General features: G+C 41.5%; 1 protein-coding gene across 3 annotated transcripts in view; it reads left to right on the forward strand.

The window, feature by feature from the left end:
* The window catches only part of il11ra (interleukin 11 receptor subunit alpha), a 78,523-nt gene that overhangs the window by 27,412 nt on the left and 26,697 nt on the right, over positions 1-24,414 (forward strand). The window contains exon 2 of one of the 3 annotated variants that reach the window (XM_078161846.1): positions 16,842-16,950. The exons of the other annotated variants lie outside the window; for them this stretch is intronic. The gene's annotated coding sequence lies outside the window, so the exon portion shown is untranslated. The remainder of the gene's footprint in view (positions 1-16,841; positions 16,951-24,414) is intronic. 3 annotated transcript variants of the gene reach the window in all.

Below are 24,414 nucleotides of genomic sequence, written 5' to 3' on the forward strand. Positions count from 1 at the left end.
ACACATGAGCTTGGTATGATAATTAATTGCTGTCAAGGTCAGAAATTAAGACATGTCATCTCATACACAGTATCACAAGTGGAAATTGTTCATGTGAAGAAATATATGGTTGTCTAATGCTGTTTCATTTGAAGCTTGGAACTTGGAAGAGAAAAAGAGAAGTGGAGATTAACAGTTGCTTCTAACAGAGATAAGAATTGAAGCCTCTGAGGCCGAGACACATCCAGTCTTTCTGTGTAACTATCCATGTTCATCTTTTTTTTTTTGTTGGGCAGAGTCCATGTAGAGTTCTTCCGTGATGAATCGCGTGAATAGGTAACGTGTTACATTTAATTGCGAAAGTGATATAGAACGCTGTGACTCATGATGATGTGCCAAAAAGACACATCCTCTAAGTCTTAGATGGAGAGGGCCCTCCTCAACTGGCTACCTTAGCAGATAGGAAAGATACATGGGACGGTAGCCAACTATCTACGTAGGATGGCGCCTGTCAGGAGGAGTACAAAGACTGGTAGGAGGGTTTCATTCACATGAACCACGCTGCTGACGTTCACAATATATGAATTTCCGTCAACGATGACGAACGCAACAGTGATGACGAACGATATTTCATAAACTTGTTGGAGGAGGGACTGAAGCTTGCAGTGTCTGACGCTCACAAAGCTCAGGGAGACTCAGAAGTACTCGTAGCTCAAACAGCAGTGACAGCAGCATCGAAACAAAGAACTGTTCTTGTTGGAGGCGACGCCGACCTCCTCGCTCTTTTGTTACACCTCCATCAGCAAGGAGAGCTGTACTTCATGTCTGAGCCCAGTAAGTCATCTTTGTCTCGTCCAAGGTTTTTGAGCATTAAGCATGCAAGAGATGTGTTGGGGGAGGATTGTAGAAACATCTTATTCACGCATGGAAGCCTTGGCTGTAGTACAACATCCAGAGTGTTTGGAGTTGGGGAAAGGGGTGTCTCTGCGTCTGGTTCGAGAAAGCGACTCATTCATTCAGGCAGCTCAGTGGCTCCGTGGTTAAGTTGTTGCCTCAGGTAACCTGAGGTAAGTTATAAGGGACAGCTTTTGTATGGGTGATGTCCATGTGTCCATCTGATTCAACTGCATGAGCGGCAACGATTCATTGATCAGCTGTCAAGTATTAAATTGATTACTGACTAATTTGATCATTTGATTGAAGGAATACTTAATTCACAAAAAGACCTTGTGTAAAGCAGTTGAATTTGTGAAGAAGACTTTGTTTTTCTTGAATGCCTCCATGTATAACGGTGAACATTTGATTCGTTGATGGTTGCTCGGTACTTCCCAAACATACATTTTCACTAAAGAACCTTATACTCCGTTCACACCAGAATTAGCATATGTACACAGGTTTTTAAAGAGTAGGCTATAGACTCCTTTCCCATTCCCAGTAGAGCAAAGCTGTGAACACGGCTCTGCAACAGACAAGTATGCTCTCTGTGACACACCTGACACACCAAAAAAGAACCCACAGACAGGTCAGTGAACAGGTAAACAGGAGACAGCAGCATGGAGGAAAGACGGTGGCTACTTCTTTTTATCTCTTAATTACTCAGTCTCTCTTTAAAACTTGGTGCAGACTAATCTGGACCGATGTTTAAACGTGATGCAACGGGCAGAGACAGATGATGGTTTGTGACGGTGCATCATTGCATCTTGCCTGTAAAGGGGCTAAAATTAACATTCACCCGGGTGTTGTGTTTCCATCAATGCTGATCGGAGCCGAAGGTGCTAAATATCTGTGACTACTGCAGAGTCATTTGAAGGGGGTGTGAATTCCAATTAGAACTATTCCCGTTGCATTAAAAAGCCAGATGTTAGTGGGTGTTAGTGGGTTTTTGTGGAGCGTAAAATGGGCTTCAGTAGTGGAGTCTGGCTTTCAAGAGAGAGTCACTTTTAGTTTGGTTTTAAAATGTAACATTTTAGCTAAATGTAAATACAAATGTTGGGTGAAGTACTCCTTTAATTGGTTTAAGTGATTTTTTTAAACAAAAATCAAAGTCCTCGGATTGTAGCTTCTTAAATGTGAATAATTCCTGGTTTCTTTACTTCTTTATGACAGTAAGCTCGATATCTTTGGGTTGTGGACGAAACAAGACACTTAAAGACGTCATTTGGGAAACACTGGTTGAGACTTTTTGCCATTTTCTGACATTTTATAGACCAAACAACTAATTGATTATTTAGGAAAATAATTGACAGATAAAACAACATGAAAATAAAACTTTGCTGTGGCCCTAAACTGAGCTTTGGCGCTGATGAGTGAGATTTTTCACACAAATAGCGTAAATCAGGGTTCAAAGGGAAATGTGTTTTTAATTACTTCAGCTATGCTTTTTCTTCACTGGATGGTTTGTTGGAGCCTGTCAGACTCCATCTGAACCTCCAGGACGCTCCGTGTTTGAGTTCATTTGTCTCATTGTAATGACATAGTGTCAATGTGAACAAATAACCATCCTCCTAAAACACAGCTCAGTTTATCATATTTTTGTGTATATTCATGCACATGCATGTGTGTTTCTCAGTGTTGCATAAAACAGCAATCTTCAACTATCTGCTTCATGTCTTTATAATTGCTCCCAGCAGTAGCGTGGCGCCAGTCAAATGTACATGGACGCGCATTTGCCCATACACACACACAAACACGGAGCAATACAGAAACTCATAACTCTCAGCAGATCATCAGAGGAGTGTGGCAAAGCAGAACTGGGCAGAGTTTGTTGGCTGGCCAACCTGCTGGCTTATTGACTTGGATCGAGTTTGGTGCAGCTATCATCGGCAGCATATGCCTGTGTGTTTGTGTGTGTGTGTGTGTGTGTGTGTGTGTGTGTGTGTGTGTTCATGCATTTGATGTGCTTTTTTTCAGGCTCTGACAACAAGCCATCAGCTGACACATGGCTAATCTGTCTATCGCGGTTAGAATTGAGCTATTTGTTTGGTTAGCAAAGAAAGCAAATGCAGCTGCCTCTGTAACAGTCAGTTCCACATTACTAATCAGAATATCAAGAATTGTATTTTATGTCACAAAAGCTGTCTTTTCCAAGTCCTTTCTCTAGAAAAGTTGGTCCCTGCCTGTGTGTGTGTCAGCGTTGGATTTTTTTTTTGTGTGTGTGTTTGTTTCTCTTTCTGTTCCGATGAGTTGGCTGCGCAGGGTTAGTAATTGATCACACAGCAGAGATTTGTGTATGTGTGTCTGTTTATGCGCCTGTGGCTGTGTCTGTCTGTGTGTAAGGCCTTGTTGGATAACACAGAGCAGATGTGGGTGGGTAGGTGGGTGTATGTTTAAAGAGCCTGTCATTGGCTCACACAGAGCAGATGTTTGTCCGACCATCATCTTCCTCTGGCTACCAGAAGTCTTGATTCAAACCGTTCTGCTACATTTCAGATGCTGAACCAAACAGTATAAAGTCAACTCACGATACAAGAGCACATGAATGCAATCGCTCTAAGACTGTGTGAGTCGTCTGAGCACAATCGTACTTGCATTCACAGATGTTTAGGTCAGTCTACAGATGACTGGGAGCCTTAACCAGGACACTATCGCTTTGGAATTTTCCAAACCACAGTTATAAAGTGCTGCGGTTTACGGTAATAATCTGGTACTGCCAGCTGACTCCAGTTGAACGCAGTCCAAACAGTTGAGCATAGTTAAACACAGCCAAACATGTTGAGAGGTGAGATCACATGTTCCAGCTGATTTTGTTTGTGGAAAAAAGTTTCCTTTGTCACCTTTATTGTACTTGGTTCATTTACGTTCACTTTACAAGAAAACCAGAGCTTGTAAACAAATGTCACCAGGACTTTTGCTTTCTGTACTTGATTTGGTTAACAGTCTTATACCTAATTAAGTGCACCTCAGTAAACAACTGCACTTCATGCTCTTCCAAAAAGACTGTCAGCCAAACCATGCTAGTCAAATTAATGGCATTAGTACAGCTAGCATCATCTTTTTGGTAAGCCAGAGAGAAACCAGAGCTGGAAGAATCTCCCGTATCATTAACGTCTTTTATTTGGAAGCATTATGGTTTCTCAGGAAATTACAGTGACATTTAAATTTGGGGATGGGATAAGGATGGGGACAGCCTCTCCTGGAAGGCACTCATAGTGTTGCATTCGGTTGTACATGTTAAAAGTGTAAAGTTCCACAAAAGACAGTTACACACTTAATATGTAAGCACACATAGTTTTGCCAGTATGAAGCACAAGATTAAGAACTCTCCAGGAATTCAGGAACATGCAAAACACTCGATTGAGAATAATGCCCTGGCTTTACTCAATGTCACATTTTCACGTTTGGTGTGAAAGGTATGGTTGAAACAGTCAATTGATCTGAATCGATGTTATCAATTCAATGATCAGCAGTCCAATATCATCAATGAAAAGTGAAAACATCAATCCATATAATCATCTTGAAGAGACGTCTTTATTTTGAAATAGGGTTGCAACCGTATGAGATTTTCCTAGTCCGATAAAAGTCTCAGAGAATATCCTGGTTTCACGGTATCACGGTATTACAGAATTCCTATTATTGTCAGTCAGAATGACTCTTAAAGGAATTAAAATGGACAGGTTATCTTTGGTGACAAATGTTTTATTACTATATTTGAAACTTGGAAGCATTTTTTGATGGAAGTATGTGTAAAAAGTCTCCCTTTTGAAAATACGTTAAAATAAAGTTGACATTTTCTGTCCAGTTGCATTTTTTTCCCAATATCATAGATAGGCAAATGCACACGGTATGATAACTGTCAATTTTGATATCACGGTATACCTTGAAACTGGTATACTGTTGCAACTCGATTCTGAAATTCCCATGGCACGTCTGTGTGACTGTCAAACAGTGCTAGCCAGTGAGTATATTTGTCGGTGAAGATTCTCAGTCATCCAGGTCACGGTAATCATAAGTGCTATATTGTAGGCAACTGGACTTGCTTGCGTTTCTTAAAGACATTTCGTCATTGCGTTTCTTGGATGAGAGGCGAAACGTCTTCAGGAAACGCAAGCAAGTCCAGTTGCCTACGATATAGCACTTATGATCACCAATGAGTGCATTTACCCGCCTCTTGGGAATAAATTAACAGTGTGAACATTTTTGTATTCTGGAGAAAAGACAGGTTTGCAGACAAAGCACGTGCCACATGCAAACAACAGTGCCGCTACGAACGAACCATGCTGGGCATGTCGCTGTGCTAACTTGGAGCTCTTACTTAAGCATAATAAGCTGCTCTGTTTCAACAACGTTAGGCTGAAAAAGTATAAATAATACATGTAAATGGTTAAGCTATGAGTAAAATTTACTGCACTTTTAACATTTGCTTCTATGGCCAAAATCAAAAAAGAAAGGGGTTGCAGCTTGTAACCGATGTTAAAGAGACAAATGTTATCGTCTCATATCGATTGAAGGCCTCTGAATTGAACCAAATTGAAATTGTATCGTGGAAGACTTTGTGATAGTAGTAAAGGTTTGAGGTGCAAGCCATTGCAGAGCCTTCAAGCATTGTCTGATGTTCCAAAGCTTGAACCTAAAACTGTGATACCTGCTGAACCGTGAATTTTGCGCACTGTTACACCCCTTGAGGGAAGCTTGCCACGGCTCTGTTTGGCAGCCAGTAAGTTGTGCAGGAGAACATCTGTTTGGCCACTCTGTTAGCGGGGCTTAGGCTCTCTTGCAAGAGTGCTTGAGAGGCAATAAGCTGAGCTCATAAAAGTGATTTCAAATACAGAAATGGCACGAGTTCTGGAGATCAAAAATAGAAAAATGCCCATGCACAGCTGAAGTCAAGGTGCTGGTTCTGGAGATCAAACTTTGTTCTGTAATCTGTGAAAAAAAGATTTCTGATCTCCACTACCTCCACATTATAAGCTTACCGTGCCTTTTCATTTGCCTTACTGTGCGTATTCTCAAAGACATACACAAGCCTCTTCAACTTATTCATGAATTGCTATTGTTAATGTTAGTAGGGTCCGTGGACACCACTTGTCAGGATGCTTAAACACCACTAGACGATTAACATCAGTTGAAGGGTTAAAGTTGCTAGGTAATTTGGATGAGGAGTTGTTGAATTTGTCAGATGAAAGTTGTCAGACATAGTTTTCTTGCTTATAATCTTAACTTTGTGGTTAGCATAGATCAAGCACTTTACTCAGTAGTCAGTTTGCTTTGTTGGTGCAGTTTTACAGTAATCATATGACGGATATTATGTCCAAAAAAACTCACCGCCAGCAAACAGTTTGCTATTTCCTCAGGAGATTTATGTAGCGATCCTCTGTGGTAAGCAGTGTGACTTTAACAGTCTTTAACTGTTGTTGAGCCCCCAGAGCCTCCTTAGATCTTCCCTTTTCAGAACCACTGTATACAGCTGAGCTTCAGATCCTGGCTGTGGTTTGCATTCGCTCATGGCGGTGTTTACTATGGCACTGTCTCCTGCATACAGTGCTGTTTTTTCAAAGATGCCTCCGAAGCAGTGTCATGTAAACACCTCACAGCATGCGGGCGATTGTAGGTTGTATGTCTGTGGTTGGGGTTAAGCAGTTACCATATAATACAGCTTTCTCAAACTCTTCCTTCTACATCATCACATATCTGTCAGTTCAGGATAACTGTTTAACTTAATTTGATAAGTCACCAGATTTCTGCACATTTCCTACAGTGGAAAGAGGAAGTACCGGGGATATTCGACCGAAGTATGATCAGCACACAGGGCTGTGAAAATCCATCATCAGCTAAACCTTAGTTGGTCATCAGTTATCAACGGTCTGTCGGATGTCCATAGTTCCTTGTTTCCTTGCAAGTGCCAGATGTATATAGTTGTCAGGGCTCCAATTTACTAGTTTATACTCCATAAAATGTCATAAAGGAGGGATGTTTCCTCAACAATATCCTTGAATGTCTTTATATTATTTTTTTATTGAATTTACAATGCTATAAAACTGAGAAAATCAGCAAATCCTCATATTTCAGAAGCTGGAACCAGCGAATGTTTGGCATTTCTTCTTAATAAATGACTGGAGCAATCAACCAGTTGTAAGAATTGTTGTTAATTAATTTCCCGTCAGCTTTGGTTACTCATCATACCAATATATTGGATCAAAAGACACCAGTAACTGGGCACTTTGGGTCAACTCGCCAATCCGGCTCTGTGTGTCTAAACGCTTGCAGCTTGTCGGCAAAACGGCCCAGCATTCGTGGAAAATCTGGCAGTGTAAAAGGGGCTTTTGACTGGCATTGTCAGAAAACTTATCAACAATGGGCATAGGGGTGGGAATCACCAGAGGTCCCATGATACGATGATATCACGATACTTAAGTCACAATACCATATTGTTGCAATTTTAAATGTTTTGAGATATTCTGAAAATTGTGATAAAATAAATTGCGCTTTATTCCCTTTTTTTAGCTGCAAATTATGTCCCCTGAAAAAAAAACTGTCAATATCTGTAAGGTTTTCAGTCTGTTTATCTCACTTCAGTCATTTCTACAAAACTACCAAATGTTAAATTGCAATATTAATGATTTATTTGATACAAAAATCAATACTTACTCATTATCCATTTTCCCCCCCACCTCTATTTGGACACGAGAGTCTTGCAAGATGGAGTTTTTTCTGAGGCACATTTATAAGTTGTTTTACTTATTGTAGATCTTAACAACATTTTAGGCATGCCTTATTGCACAATCCAAATCTTTGTCAAAACGTGCCATTTTTGATGTTTAAGCTGTGAGCACAGAGGTAGTTGTCGTTTCCTGTAGTGAAGGGGACTTGTAAACAGTAACACAGATAACACAGATAGCGGAAGGAAGGAAGAATGTCGGCCTAAATCAGCTGCCCAAGTGATGGCCACAGTCTGCATCCGGTGAGTCAGACTACTACATGCGTGATGCACATGCCTTGTGGGTATGTTATTGATCTGTCACCAAACTGGAGAAGCTTTTGTGGTACCCAGTAGTGTATCCGTTGCATAACTGGACAAATCATAGAGCCAACTGTACACTCTCTCCTTATGTGTGTGTGTGTGTGTGTGTGTGGCACTTGCTCTGTGTAGTGCGTCCATGATTTTACAGTCCTCACATTTGCTCTCCAATTTATACACACACACTCGCTCGATCAAAAACACAATTGTACTCGTACGCATCCACGTGGGCACAGCTTTCAGGCGGAGCGACTTGTGTGTGACTGCCAGTGCAAATGTGTGTAAGTGTGTTTTTAGTTCAGCCTTCACCCCATTATGCATTTCAGCGTGTTTGTTTATATGTGAGTTTGGCTGCAGTATTACAAATGTGTTTGCTTGCTGGATTGTGGTCCTCATTCAACTGTCGGTGCGTGTGTGTTTGCATGTGTGTGAATAGCTGGCATATGGGAGCCATCTTGCCCTGGCGGCAGAGTTGGAGGAAATTCCATCGTTGTAGAGTTAAGGCCAAGATACTGCTGCCACACACACATGCACACAAACACACACAGGCACACAGCACAGCGCAGGTTTATGATACCTGCGCCAAACACACACACACACACACACACACACACACACACACACACACGCACACACGCAAAGTCATATTTTTACCTTTTGAAAGCTCTTACATGTCAATGGAAAATTCTGCTTTCAGTAACAAGCCAAAAAGCTGTTTTGCATTTTCTGATTGCTTAACATATAATTACTTATATAATATTCTCACTCTTTCTTTGTGTGTGTCTCTCTCTCACTCACTCTCTGCCTCACACTCTCATGCACACATGGACAAACGCACACTCAGGCCTTGGTCTGCGGATTGGCTGGGTGCTATCTCTGTACGCACATGGCAGCCATTACTCCTTGTGTGTTTAGGCTTTGGCAGTTGGAAGTAAGCCTAGCACCTCGACCAGCAGCTCCACCACTAACGCTAGATAGTACTGGCGAGGTTTAGATTCTGTAGGGTCTGTTTCTCTGTTTTTAGTGTTAACCATGGCTCGAGGTATTTATATATAGGCCTGTTCGTCATCCATTTGTCATGGCTGGAGCCACTGCCAAAGTCCAACTTTATGTATGTATCCTAGCAGTGTTTGTGGCCAGTGGGAAAATCATCTAGTATGCATTACTCCAGCGTTATTCCAGTATCCAAAAGACAAAAAAATAACACTTTGTTGGGTTTAAATACAATCAGAACACACCCAGAATCTTTACTTTGATAAGTAGAATTCGAAGTAGAAAAGCCGATTGTTAAGGCGACACATGATTATGGGAGAATTTATTTGAATTTAAAACCTGGCACCTGTACGCCAAAGTTATTAGTCACAAGTGTTTCTAAATCAAAGCTCTCCAAGTGTGTGTAACCTGTGTCTCTATGTTGTCCCTGGATGGCCAGATGCTTCCAGCGCTGCTTTGGCTTCCTTGGTAACAGATTTCCTGTGCTTATCGTCGTTTCTTCCCCCCTTCAGGAACATGACGTCTCATTTTTCCACTTCAACTCTTTCCTTATCTCGAGTGCACTCAGGACCTTTCCACATTAGATGATTTTGATTATAGAGCATGACTGAACCTGAACCTCTCTGCCTCTGCCTACTGGACGCTAATAGCATTTATCTGTCTCTCTTTGTGTCTGCGTTATCTCTGTCTTCTGCGGTTTTCTTCCACTTTGATTTAAATTCTCATTAGCCGTTGCTAGGATCGCTCTTGGTGGTGCTCCAGCTGGTCCTCAGAGTGCCAGATACTGTCGTCTGACCAACCATGAGGCCAGTGTTTCCCTTTAGATCCACAGATTATCTTGCGGGGGGAACATGCTCATCATGGACACAGCATGGCCCTCCTGACAACATTTTCTTCATGTGTAATCCTTCCATGTGTAGCTAAGTTGGGAAAGAAAAGTGAATGAAGAAAGAGAAGTTGCTTTTACTTAGATAGAATAAATCTTTTGCAACTGATCACGTTTTCCCGAGAAATAAAGTCACGTACATGTACTTTTACACATATTTTTATTGCGCTTAGCTGTTAATTCTCACGGACAAATGCAAAAATATGTGTTAAGAGTTTGCTTTGCTCTGTTTCTCATCTGTTAACACCTTTCTCATGATAAGCATGTAGTCCAGAGCAGGCGCTTAGGCTTAATGCTGCTGGGTATGAGGCACAGAGAGGGGAAGGCGCAAAGGGCAATAAATAGCACGCCCAAAAAAATTCAGTATCATTGGGGAAACAGGCTGTGAAAGAGTTAGGTAGAGGAACACAGAAAATGGTGTGAGCTATTTTCATCCAGCACCATCTGTGGTTTATAATTAAGGTTTATCACAAAACATTTTCACACAGATTTTTTGTTCTTATATGGCATGTTTTAAGTAATAGAAAGTACAAAAAAAGGGAGGAAACACTAGTGACCCTAAGTTATTTTCACCTGGTGTTTCATCTTAACATTAAATATCATTACATTCCTAAAAAATTGAAGGGCCATTAAGGGATGTAGTTATCTCCTCGGGGTTGACGTGCGGTTGAAACCTCACACAACCTTGATAAACTTTTGAAAGAAAGCACAAAGCCTCAGGATTCTGTCTGTGTGAGCCACAGTCAATTTTTATTTATAAAGCCCAATATCACAAATCACAATTTGCCTCAGAGGGCTTTACAGCATACGACATCTCTCTGTCCTTAGGACCCTCACAGTGGATAAGGAAAAACTCCCCCAAAAACACCTCAGGTAGAGCAACTGAGGAGGGATACCTCTTCCGGGATGTACAGCCATGCAACAGATGTTGTATGTAAATAAAAGCTCAACATAATAAATGTACAGAGATCCATATGACAGAATGATACATTAGCCCTTTTTAAACAGGAATTGTGCAAATTTGCAGGAAAGCCCAATCAGTCTTTTTCAGCATTGGCAGTATAAAAGCAAAATTAGGGAGTGCAGCGAAATGCAGTCTACCTACTTTTGTTCATACAGAATATACCTTTTTTCGGGGCAACGTGTAGCTCAACGTGTGACGTACTCTGAGGGAAGCTGCGTCTGGTCAGTCCTTCAGCAATTCTCTCATAAGTTGGCCCGTCCTTCACCGTCCCCGTCATTTGACGGTTAATGGCCTCTTTGTTTGCGAGGGCAAGGAGAGGGCGCTATTCCTTGTCTCCCCAGTTGCTCATCTTTACAGTGTCATCTTTACATCTGTCAGGTTTGCGTTTAATTCTTGCTATTAGCTGTTTCCTGTTAGTCCACCGCCAGTGGGTTGCACGTACGGCGTCATCAACAGCTCCTCCCACAAGTCATCAACAGCCCCACCTGTGGTGGAAGGGCGCCTCATTCTTTTTAAACCAAAAATGTTACGTCAATATGACCACCCCTATGCGGCGGAAAATTGGGCACCTCGGATCAACTCGCCAATCTGGCTCTGTGTGTCTAAACGCTCGCAGCTTGCCAGCGACACGGCCCAACATTCGCGGAAAATCTGGCAGTGTAAAAGGGGCTTTAATCTATGCTCTCTTTAAAGCCAGACTCCATTGACAGAACCAGTAATTTTACCTTGCTGAACATGGGAGCACAGGAGCTGGTCTACTGCTGGCTCAATAGGTAGTTTGTTTGTGGGGTTAGTTCGGATTCACCGGTCACACAATAACACAAACAAACTACAGCTGGAGGCAGCAGTAGACCAGCAGCTCTCGTGTTCAGTGAAGTAAAATTACTGTTTTTGTCAGTGGAGTCTGGCTTTGACGAGACCATAGATTAGTTTCACTTTTAGTTCAGTTTCTTGTCAGAAAAGGTTGTCTGACTGGGAGGTACTGAGCTTACATTGGATAAACGAGAGTCGGATCAGAGTTCATTTGGTTTTGCCGTTGTTAAACTTGAATTCATCCAGAGTTTTATCCAGTTTTGGATCCTTTGTTCACCAGAGGCATACTAGAAAAACAACAGAGTGAGTAACTGATACACAAATGGTCCTTTTGAGGGTGTAGTATTCCTTTAAGGTTCTGACATCACCAGCACTACAGTTGCTATTTTTGAACAGTACACTAATATGTGAAAAAAATAATAAAACAGGCAAAGGGAAAAACAGCATGTCCAAAAAACTCACAGGGAGCCAGGCTTGTAGCGAGGACATTCACATATGGAGATGCAACACAAACACTCACACGCATGTCAGTCAGCAGTGTTGTTATCGCCTGGAAAGGTCAGATGGACAGGGTGTGCAGTGGTTGCCATAGTGACCTGGGTAAACACCAGAGCCATTGTAATTCGCCCCCACCATCCTGGCTTGACCTCCCTGCGTTGTTGGTTTAGTGCATGTATGCGCGCAAACACACGCACACACACACTGGGTCCATTCTCTCACACTCACACACGTACTTGTATCACTTAGGTTAGCTGATCCGTCCATTTGTCATCATTTCCTTCAGTGCAGTACTTGAACACAGGTATCCATAATGACACACACGCAGATGCAAACACAGCGATGACCAAACTGAGCAGGCAGGAGGCTAAATTATACATCAGTCTTTGTTAATTTTTAATTTATGACATAAGCTCTAACGACCCGTCCTCATGAGCAGGACATCCTGTAATAATTTGTTATGTCACTGGACAGCAAAACAGTGAGTGTGTAAGTGTGTGTGTGTGTGTGTGTGTGTGTGCGCACAGAAAACCTTAAACAATAGACTTTCATTCAACTTCAGAGATGTTTGTATTTTAATAAGCCTGTTGTTCTGCATTTTTAACTCTTGACGTTCTTCATTTCTGACCATCTGCCATCTGTTTTTCTCACCCTGTACTTAAGCCCCGTCTTCTGCTCTTCTTCACCCCCCCCCCCCCCCCCCCCCCCCCCCCTCACCCTTTCATTCCTTTTCTCTGTCTTTCTCCCCTCTCGCCGTCTTCTCCTCTTGTAAAGCTGACTGAATGTGCAGTGGCATGCCAGAGTGTGAGTGACTCACCCTGTGGGATTATGCTGCCACAGAGAGGGCTGGCTAAAAGAGAGCCCTTTTGAATTGGATTACACCTCATTTTACTATGAGGTCCTTTTTATCATCAACTCTGGAATTGCTCATGGAAAAAATAAATCACTTCTACTTCTCCTGCCTTTCCTCAGCAGCAGCAGCAGCAGTCCCGTTTCCGATTGTCCCTCTCTCAGTGCTTTGAGGCATGGCTATTGTTTGACTCTTGTCGGGATACCTCGGCTTTCACCCCTGACCTCATTATTGCTGCCGACTCGGAAGGAATGTTTTTCACCCAGGAATCTCATCATGCTCCCTTTGCTGCAATTATTTTTAATTACTCCGGTTGTGGTTCTGGTGTGGATTTGCTAAGTCTATGAAAATAGGAGCAGTTTTATTTTCAAGAACAAATTGTGTGTTTGTACCGTCACTGTTGTGTTGAATCTCTCTGCATGTGGGAGCATTATGGGTGCATCCTGGTGACAATATCCATGGCTACATTCCCCTGTCTATTCTGGTTCTTGCTGGAAGAGTCCCAGTAGAAAGGTGACTGGTGGGGGTGAGTCACAGAATAGGCTTGCGATTACACACACCCTCACTCGCACACAAACTACGGAAAGAAAGAGCATTGAAATTTGAGACGTTCAAAGTCGTCCTTGACATTGTTAGTCTAATATTGGCACTTATAATGTGTAACATGGTGGCTGTTTTGCATTGAGCATTATTTTTCAGTAACTTTTAGGCCAAGTGAAGATAAGAATTCTGTTCCTCACCAGTGTGCAGGTACCTTGGTACCTTGGAACCTTAGGGGCGTCATAGCCCACTATGGACATGTTTACACTGGATGAAGGGGTGGTTTTTCACATTTAGCTTCAGAAAGACCTCCTCCAGCTGCTGTGGAAAGTGGTTTGTGGTGAAATCAGGCTTGTGCAGATCCCAGTAGCCGTGTGCTCCCCAGAGGGATTTTCGTTTCGATTGATAGGCTGAGGAGTGAGCTCAGCTGTGCTACTCTCACTTGTTGCTTTTGCATTAGAGGAAGAACATCTAAAGTTTAAGAGTCCAGCTTTCTCTGAACTGAGCACTACATGCCGAAGACTGTTCAGATGAATTTCACATTGAGAGGAAAAGTTACCATATCTGAGGTGCTTTCAGACCTAGAGTTGTCTTGCTTTGGGTGTTGTCACGGCAGCATTTACAAGCGGACCAGATCAAATGCCTTGTGTGAGAAAGCTGCTCTTGATTGGTCAGAATTTCCATGTGGGAAAAATCCAGGAAGTAAAGCAAACGTTGAAGAAGAGTACACTTGCAAGATAAATGTGACACTTTCTAATGTCACAATGGAGGGACAACTACGCAGGTTGATTTTAGCGCTGCTCATCGTGGACTATATTGCTGTCATTGTTCATTTTAGTCAAACCATACAGTTTGAAAACGAGGTGCGGCTCCAACTAGAAAACAATGTTTTGATGCACTGGATGTGCTGAATGTGCATATTAAGGCAGTACAGGAGGAGGCGCACATTAATAATTCTCCAGGACTGTAACATGCTCATGTTTAACCCAAACAATGTGTCATGTGACTGAAGTTGGTTCAGATCCAGGTTGGAACACCTTCTCACCACAAATGAACCGCACCAGAGTTCATTTGTAACCAGACTGAGACAACCTCTTCAAGAAGGTCTCAGTCTGGTTGTTTTGGTACACACCTGAATGTGATTGCTGTGTTCACACCTGCCCAAACGAACCACACTGAGGGGGCAAACAAACTTGAGTTCAATTGAATTGAACCAAACAGGGCAGGTGTGAAAGCAGCCTGGAAAAATAAATTGAATTAACACGGTTTCATTACTTTTTTATGTGATTTTGCTAAAACAAATGTCTTTTTAAGGAGTGTTGCACAATGCACCTTCATGTTTGTGTCCAGGAAATAGATATAATTTACACAGCAAAGATTAAAGAAAACTTTTCTCTTGTTCTTGTTTTTCTCCCTTCTATCGTGTCTCAAAACTTCCAAGTGGTCGCATCCAATAGATCAGACAAAAGGAGTGGCACTCCTGCAGCCTTCAACATCTAAATGTTTGATTTGTGTACCTGGAGTCAGAAAAAAAAGGCCCATTTTCACCAAACCACAAAAGTCTGGGGGTGGATGCCGTACGTTACAAAAATGAAGCAGAGAGATAGCATTTACTGTCTCTGACCTAAGATCCCTGGTTTGGTGTTTTCTTTGGCTTGGCTGAGGGAGCATGGTTTTGGATAAAATCTGAGGTTTGGATGGTCCTTTCTCATGGCCATCTGCCAGTAATAGCTCCAAATTTTTGGGTGGAACCTGAGACAGTCGATCTCGACATGCCGAACAAACCCACAAACAGAACAGAGCTGTTAGAAAAAAACAAGACTCATGCAACAGGTCACTCAAGTTTGACAGGGACGTGCTGCTTAGCTTTGAGAGGACAGATTAGCATTATACTTTCAAGGAACGACATTGTTCTCAAGTGTTGTGGAAGGAGAATTGGAAGCCATTGTGTAAATATGTTTACTGGACCTTGTACTGTGTGGCGTTAGTAATGGAAACTAAAGAGTGCCTGCGCAGGAAACCACAGGCACGGAGAGAAACGAGACATCTAAAAGATGGTGAGGGGGAGGCAGAGATAAGGGAGCAAATGGGAATTGATAGAAAGGAAAGATTACATGCGAGTGAAGAAAAGGTGCAGGGAGGTACAGGGAGATGCAGCCTGCGTTTTCTGATGTTTAGTTACTCTGGTGGGAAGCAGGAAAGGGAAGAGGGCAAGCCATTATAAATTATGACATAAATATGTTTACTGAACCTTGAACATTCTGGAAACTGTAGCCAAGGACTGACTGCAGACTAGAGAGGGGGGGAAAAGTGTGCGTCAAGGTCTAAAAAAGTAAGAGACACAAACTGAAAGCGGTGGACAGCGAAGAAAAGTGTCCTTGGGATTTACAATCAAGCATTTAAAGCAGTATTCCCTTAACCCATTTAAGCCCACAATCATATTAAGGCTTATTCCAGATTTTTTTTAGAGGTCAACAATAACCTATTTTTTAATTTATTTCTACACATAAAGGGAACATTTTCCATTCACAGTAAATACAAAAGTTCCAGCAATGACACATCTTGAGACTGCCGTTTTGGTAGGACACATTCATCAGTTAGGACAGTTTGTGCACCTCAACATCATCGGGTGTTTCGGCATTTATCACAAGACACCCTCCATTGGCGCCTGGGTGTGTGTCAGAAGGTTGGCTCTTCCGTGATCACCAAGGGGCCCAGACAGGATCCTTTCTCTTCAGCTGTAGCCAATGACTGCACCTCTCAGCTGTATTGGCCAGATCCGTGACCCCTTTCTTCTGGGCCTGCCGATTAATCCCGATGTCCTTGAGGAGCCTAGTGGTGGATCTAGCGACAAAGTTTCTGCAGCCCACCTCAATCGGTAGCACCTCAGCTTTCCAGTCCCCAGTCACCGCTTCAGGGTCAGCGTAGCGCAATCTCTTGCGTTCAAATGCCTCCTCCATGGCATCCTATCAAGGGACAGTTAGTTCTATGAGGAAAGCACACTGACAGGACTTTGACCAGAGGACAAGGTCTGGTTGTAAATTGGTTGCTGCTGTCTTAGGACCTATGAGAGGCTGGCCCAAGTCAGCACACATTTCAGAGTCCATGGCTCCATGTAGCAAGCTTAAATCGGGGGGCAAGACAATGAATTTTGAATGAATAATTTATTTTCACTTTTCACTTACATATATATTTTGATATTTGAGGTCTTATTTTTTTCAGTGGCATGTTTTATCTTTTCAGATTCAGATCTTATTTTTTACAGTTTCAGATCTTATTTTTTCACTTTCAAATCTTTTTTTCACTTTCAGATCTTTTTTTTTTTTTTTTTTTTTCAATTTCAAATCTGTCTTTTGAGTTTCAGACTTTTGACCCTGATGTGGATGAAACCTTGGAGCTTGGGGAAAAGGAGACAATCCTAAAACACCTCCCTATTCACCTGGTGCCACAAAAATCACCTGGAGCCAGGTCAGGTGAGTAGGGAGGTGTTTTAAAATGTTTAAAAATCAAAATTATATTTAACCTGAAAAAACATTTCATACACTTATTTTTATTTTGAATACATTGTTGTATTTTTCAAAATTCAAGATCAACACATGAATTTTCAGTTTCAAATTTTATTTTTTCAAGTACAAAACTTTTGACCTTAATGTAGCTCCATACCTGTAGACCTAAAAGATGGCCCAAAACAAAGTTTTTCAAGCCACTTCTATGAGCAAGCAGAGGATTTGAAGTGATTTGAAGTGATGTGAAGAATCAGCAAAATACAGCGTACAGTATGTTCTGTCTTCCTTCTTGGCAGTTTCATTGGGGAGTGAGGTATTGTGTCAAATGAAAAGAGCTGACCAGCGTGCCAGCTGTACAGAACGTACTGAATGTAAGGAGGCGTAAGAAAACAAGAAGGGAGGGATGGATAGAGGAGGAGGAATGTAAGCATGTGAAGGAGACGGGAGTCATTGAGATTCGAATTTGCTGAGTGCGCTGTGTGAAGTTACAGTGCCGTAGTGGTGAATGTAACACTGCCCTGCTACATCAGAAGACACCAGGAGAAATAGAGATTATCTCTGCTTCCTTTCAAAAGTTTTCAAGATCTCTGTGTACATGTTTTGGGGGCAACTGGAATGTCTTAGTTTCAACTGCATAGTTTTTGTCATCTGTTTTTTTTTTTTGTTTGCAGTTTTTGGCAGATTCACATGCACCACTTAACCTGTCACCTCCTTTTTCTTTGATCAATCTAGTAATGTGCTCTCCGTGCATTTTGCTTTTAAACTGCTAAAATATGTTTTGAAAGCAAGGCCAAGGTGATTAGATTAATAAATGGTATGTTCATAAACGGGCCACAATGCTTTTCCCACAGTGTTGAAGTTGTTAATGGTGTGGTTTTATTGAGTGGGATCAAATTATTTAACCTTCATCTGAGCTGGTGTGAGAAGTAATGGAAAATAGAGCGAGTAAAGGCGCAACATACAAACATCAAAGTGTTTTTTCAGGTAGGTCTATGGAAATATTTGGCTCAAAGAGAGATGGATTTACTAAACAGTGTTGGCCTATGGTCGCTCTTTTATGTATTTTAGAACCTGTGTGTTTAAAGACATGATCAACAATGAATTATGCAGTTTTTTTGTGCATTCTGCAAACATTCTTTGAGATTTTACTACTTAAAAAACTAGGGACAAACTGATTTATTGGCTGAACATCAGTATTGGCGGATAGTTGCCTTGTTGACTGCCATCGGCCTATCAGCAAATAAGACGACATTCACAGATGGCAGTGCCTGATGTTTTTCTGTTGTGTCACATCAATCTTGCGCAGGAGAAAAAGTAGGGCTCAAGACTTAAATTAATGAGCAGGCACAAGAAAAATAAGACGACTGTTTGGAAAGTGGGCTCTGTGATCCCATCGTCTTGTGTCGAGATGGCGAGTAGCAGCTGCAGTTCGTTGGGACAATAGAAAACATGTTTGGGACGAACAGAAATCTTCCTTTGGGACACCTTCGGGACAAAAGGAAGCAGTAAACTCAATATTGCCGGATGAACCCTACTGTTTCCCTGATAAGGCTACATTCAGTACGTTTACGTGACACTTGAAAAAAACTAATTATTGCCTTAATCCGACTATAACTGGACAACTGAAGTGCATGAAAACGCGTTACTCCGACTAATATCGGGAGTTCTCCAGCTCCGATTAAGACACCCAGATAATGCGACTGGAATTCAATTTTCTCCGGCATGTATTCGTCGTAATCGGAGTTAAACTAGGCAATGCATGTGCACATGCTTCACACCCCCCGCGCTGGCCTATGACCCCGGAACAGACAAGACATGCAATTGTTGTAGCCCTCTAACAGCATACGGCGTTCTTGTCTGCCTCTCAAAATCACTATGACCACGAGGGATAGCGTGCACCTTATCTGCACAATCAGTAACGCGTACATTACGTACGAGATGAACAAAGCTGTACGATTATCCATCTTGCTGTTGTTCGAAAATGCCTGTCTGCCGCCTGACTCCAGTTGTTTATTATTAAGTGATGTAGTAGGTCAACCAGAAAGGGGGCCGTATTAACCCGCTGAAACGACCATATCGCCAGCTAGTGTTGAGGAGGAGGACACGTTCTCGTCAGTAATTCGATTTTCTCAGTTGCTTGTAAACTGGGACAAGGACAGAAGTCCGATTAGATGCCAAAATCGAATTTTGAGCATAGCTGGATTAAACTGTGCATGTAAACGTACTGAGTGTGAACAGCTCTTAGCAGAGGTTGCACTGAGTTACATTATGATGCGTTCAAGCTTTGTTCAGTGAAAATTAGTATTTGCTTAAGGTAAATTTTAACATCTTCATGATGTGTTCAATGTATTCTAGAAAAATGTAGTTTATGGCGAGAAACCTGAATAAACGTAGTTGTTTGATGGAGAACTTTATTGTTTTTGTAGGAATAAAGTTTGAGCTCATTCAAAGGTAGTGTAATGATTGGGTTAATTACTAAAAACCAGTTCCATTTTTTATGATAGTGTAGATATCTTTGTTTCCCTGGGACAAAAGGGGAGATAAATAACACTAGTTCACCTAGTAGAGCGGACACCCCATGTACAAAGACTTTATCCCTGCCACAGTGGCTGTGGGTTCACTTCCAAACCATGGCCCTTTGCTGGGTGTCGTCCTGCGGTGCCAGGGAGTGATTTGACAGGTCATTATCAAGAGGCAGTCATAGGACAGTAAGTGGGATGTGCCAGAACGTTAAATGAATGTGATCAAAACTGCAGCTTGTGTGTTGAGTTGACGTGCGTTGATGCCGATAATAGGACAGTAGCGTATCCTGACACCACCCGTGTATATGCTTATATAGAAAACAATAGATGTTTTGACAGCATCATACACCGCTGATGTGTGTTGCCCTATGGATTACTCAGTGGGCAGTTTGCCTACGCTGTCTCTTTTGTTTGACATTGTCTCGTTCTCTAAAACCAAAAGTCATCATCCCATTTGACTTACACAACTGTCACATCATCATCACTCTAATTATTTCACGAACAAAAACACCATTAATCAGAATGTAAGATGTGCCTGCAGCACTGTTAATCAGTGTCTGTAATTCACCAAACATGTTGTCACCAGTGTTTAGTTATTGGCAGCCTCGTGTTACTCGTGTGAGCCAAACGTAACACATTGTTCTCCTGATGAAGAGTTGATTGTATTTAATTTATGGTTTAAACAAACAGATGATCTGTGTGGTAGCGGGACCTGGTGTTTACAGCGAGGACAAGAACCAGAGGTTACAGGTCTAATCTCACCACCACACAGGAAGTTTTAAAATGCCTTTTAGTAAATCTCTGAAGTCCAGTTTATTTGTGCAGCGCGGTATCACACACGACTGTCAAGGAAGCCATCTGTAATGTAGTTCTTCAAAGTCTGCATTTGGTAGCCATGGAAACTGTAAGGTTTTTCAGCCTCAGTCTTCAGAAAGTAATAATGAGTTGTTTGACTTAATGTATTTTGGCAGGTCCTTGTTAAAGCAAGTAAAACTTAAGAAGCAACCTCACTGTTTATTTGACATTTCCCACATCATTGTGGTTCAGGACACCTTGTTTCCATCTTTTTGCTTTTAGTTTTCTTTCACTATTTATGACATATCATATTTCTGAGGTCCACTCGCAGGCTCAGCTAGTGATTCTCGCAGCCAACTTTTCTTTGTGAGCCTTTCCGTGACCACCAGAGAAGAGATATAAAACCTCCAAGTGCAGCAATGTGCTGCGAGACTTGCCGTCAGTCTTTGGAATAAACTTTGTTTTGGTTTCCCTCCACTGCTCAATATCACGCTAGCGGTGTCGGATGACTCCACAATGTCTCCAAAAACTGTCTATAGATGAGTTTCCTGTCAGTACATGTACATTTTGCAAACAAATCTTGCTTCAGCTGTACAAAGTAAAAGCAGATCTTTTGTGTAAGTAACCTTAGAAGACAAGACAAAAAGAAGCCTTTGTGTGCAAACAAAAAATAGAAAAACAAAATCCTTTAATTCCTTGCTGTGGACAGATATGCACATGCACAGATGGCTTAATGAATTAAAGAATAGTTTGAATTGTTAAAGAATCAGCATCTGTACTTTTAGATTTACAGTGCACTTCATAAAAATAAAAGTAGAAGCCAAAGAAGCTGCTGATTTTCCTTTTAAATGCAGCAGCACAAATATGTTTTAATGAAACTGAATCAACGAGAGCCTCATTGATTCACTGCAATGTGAAGATATAATTCATCTTGCCTACACACTTTTCCTTCTGCTGTAAGACTCCAAACCACAATCACTGTATGTATATTACGTAAGGTAAGGTACAGTCACCGTGATTCACAACCTCCTAGCTCATCACTCACCCCACATTTTGCTCTTTGTAAAGCACAGCTCTGTTTGACATTGAAAGAACTCCTGAAGTGAAAAGTGAAAGCAGCGAGCTCTCAACGCTTTGTGCTGACTTCATCAGACCGTTTGCCAACCCACAGAAAATGTCTCATTTCTACTTTCTGTAGAAACATGGCATTTAAGAGTTCAGCAGGTCAAGCAAGATGATGAATGGCCTCGGAGAAATAAAAACATTTTAAAGCAACGTAAGACATGATTTTCTTTGACGAGCTGCATGATCGCTGATGGCTGAAAAGTGATGAGTATTTTTTTCTTTCAGCTTTTCAGTCTTGCTTTCAGCTTCGACACCATTTACTTAGTCAACAGGAGTAGTGGAGTCACAACAGCCAGACACTCTAATAAACACTAATACATGTTTGGTGCACTTTTTACAGTCTGACTCCAGACTGCGACCAAATGGTCTAGAGATGCACTGATCCAGCATTTTCAGTTTCGATCCCGATCCTGATGCTGTGGCTTTGAGTATCAGCCGATACCCAATACCGATCCGATACCATGGTTGACCTAAAAAGCTATATACCTTTACATTTAGAACAGAAAAGACTAGAGGCATCAGGCATTGATGACTACACAGTTCTTTCCTAAGATCAAATGAAACAAGATGAAACAGATTAATGCAATGATGAACTATTTATTTTTAACAAAAATAAACAATTGTGCAACAGCAGTTGAAATAGTGTGAAATACCTCCACACAGCAGATTCTCTCCTTCGCTCTGTGACGTATGATGTAGCTCGCATCGCAATAGATTTAAAGGGAAAGGATCGCCTCAGGTATAGGTTGCATTTTCCGATACCCGATCCATCTATTTTGATGATATCGGGGCCGATATTCCCCGATCCAGATATTGGATCGGTGCATCCCTTAAATGGTTGTATTTTGCGACCATTTTTGGAGTCACTGTGAGTATTTTTTTACCACTACTCACTTGTGTGTGACCTGCAAACTTGCAGGCGTTTTTTTTTTTCCCCATGTTGAAAAACAAGGGAGGGACTAGCTGTGGTCGCGTCCAACGTCATATTCAAGGATGCCAAAACGAACTATTGTATAGGCGCGTTCCTCAGCCCACTGTCAAAGCCAGGCACTACACAGCGAAAAGTTGCTGAGGAAAACTCTGATATAGACACAGAAGAAGCCGTACAAAAAAAGCCCAATCTACACTTTAGACAGGAATGACGTAATGACATTACATGGCTCAGATCCAACCAAACAAATATAGAATGAAATGTGTGTTCTGCGCGAGTTATGGCCCCAAAGATTTTGGGAAAACGGAGTTCGTAGAAGCAACCGGTGCTACACAATTCAATCATGATACACTTATAAAAAAAACTGAAAACATAAAACCTCTCGAGACAGGTTTACAAATCAAACAGAATCCCCACTTCCAGCAGTTTTTAAAGTCCCATTTAAAACTTCATGTTTTTAGAGGTATACTTTGTAGGAATTGTCGCCTATTGATTGTAAACACTACACTGTTTGTATGCACACTCATTTCTACTATCTCAGGAACGTTACATTTGTTATAATGGAAAAGCTGATACGTAAGCAAGCTAACTAAGCTACCCACCAGCACCTACTTGTCCAACAGGAAAAAGGCCACCTCTGCAGCACTCTTTATCTCCATCCTTTCCTTCAGTACTCGCCAGCAAAAATGAAAGCCAACCCCAGGTTCACTCTTATTTTGGACTGAGCTTTGTCTGCTTGGCATTTTGCCTTGCTGTATTTGTGTTAGCATGCACCAGAGCCTCCTCTTGGATGCGTGCTCCTACTACCTGGTTGCTATCTTTTTATAAAGTCCTGACCTCACCTGCATTGTTATTGGTTGGTGGCTACACGCCCATAAACGTCCCGACCTAGTGGATTATAAGTGATGATTGAGAGGGATTATGTTTGTACAGTACGAGTCTACATGTCGTTTTTTCTTTCTTTTTTTTTTTATCCTGCATAGTTTGCCTTTAACTACAGTTTTAAAGATGATGTATCTTTGTTTTTCTCTGAGGTCCACCTTGGATTAGCTATGTATTTTCTGAATTAATTTGTAACCCCAGTTGATCTAATCTTGTTTGAGATTTTTTCTGGATAACACGTGTTGTGTTTAAAAGCTCTGGAGCAAATTTAATCATATTACTCTCCTAATTGACAAGAACACCTGATGAAGCATGAGCAAAACCCATTGTTCACTGTTCCACTTGCAGAAAATGTTGAAAAGTTTATCAAGATATTTGAAGTTAATCCAGAGTGAAGTGTTGGTGTGCAGCAAGCTGTTTCTTAGTTTTTCCGTTTGTGTTGCCTGTTTCTTAGACCAGGCACTGTGCTACGATCCCAGCCTCAATAAAACCCTGTTTGAACAGGAAATGCATCACACTAAAGACATAACTAAACCATTTTTATGGGCCTTTAGTCTCCGTCTCCCACTATGGCCGGGCAGTTAAATGTGTTGATATGTTTGTCATGAGGATATCTCACATGCAGCTCTATAAAGACAAGTGGCACCAGAGATAAGATACATGTGTTTGTTTGGGTGACTCTGGTCTGAGTAGCTCACAGACACATACTGCACATAGTCCTTCACACTTTATGGCATTCACAGACACTTTTTACAGACACACACACAGGAGCGTCCAATGGCAGGAGTCCAATTGTCGTGTCTGGTTTGAGCTTTAATCAGATCGGCTTGAGGGAAGATTAATAGTTGATTGAATGAGGAAACAGTGTTTGTGTAATTGTAGCATTAGCATGTTAGCATTGCCATTGCACCCATGTTAGCATGCTGATGTTACCAGTTAGCTAAAAAGCACCACTGTTTTTTTTTTGTCCCCAATCCCGATCCAAGTGTCCCGAGTGCCAATCCGATACCTTTATTTTTCTTCGATAATACAGCTACACAGTGCAAGTATATTATATGTATAAGTATATTAAGTTATTCAATTCAAATGTACATGCTTGACAATTTAATAGCTCTGCAATGCATTTAGAAAAAAATCCCTGCATCTAAGCTGGTCCTTCCTTTGTTCGTTTATATA

The sequence above is a fragment of the Epinephelus lanceolatus genome, chromosome 19 (genome assembly GCF_041903045.1).
Source record: "Epinephelus lanceolatus isolate andai-2023 chromosome 19, ASM4190304v1, whole genome shotgun sequence".
In the NCBI taxonomy this organism is placed as follows: Eukaryota; Metazoa; Chordata; class Actinopteri; order Perciformes; family Serranidae; genus Epinephelus; species Epinephelus lanceolatus.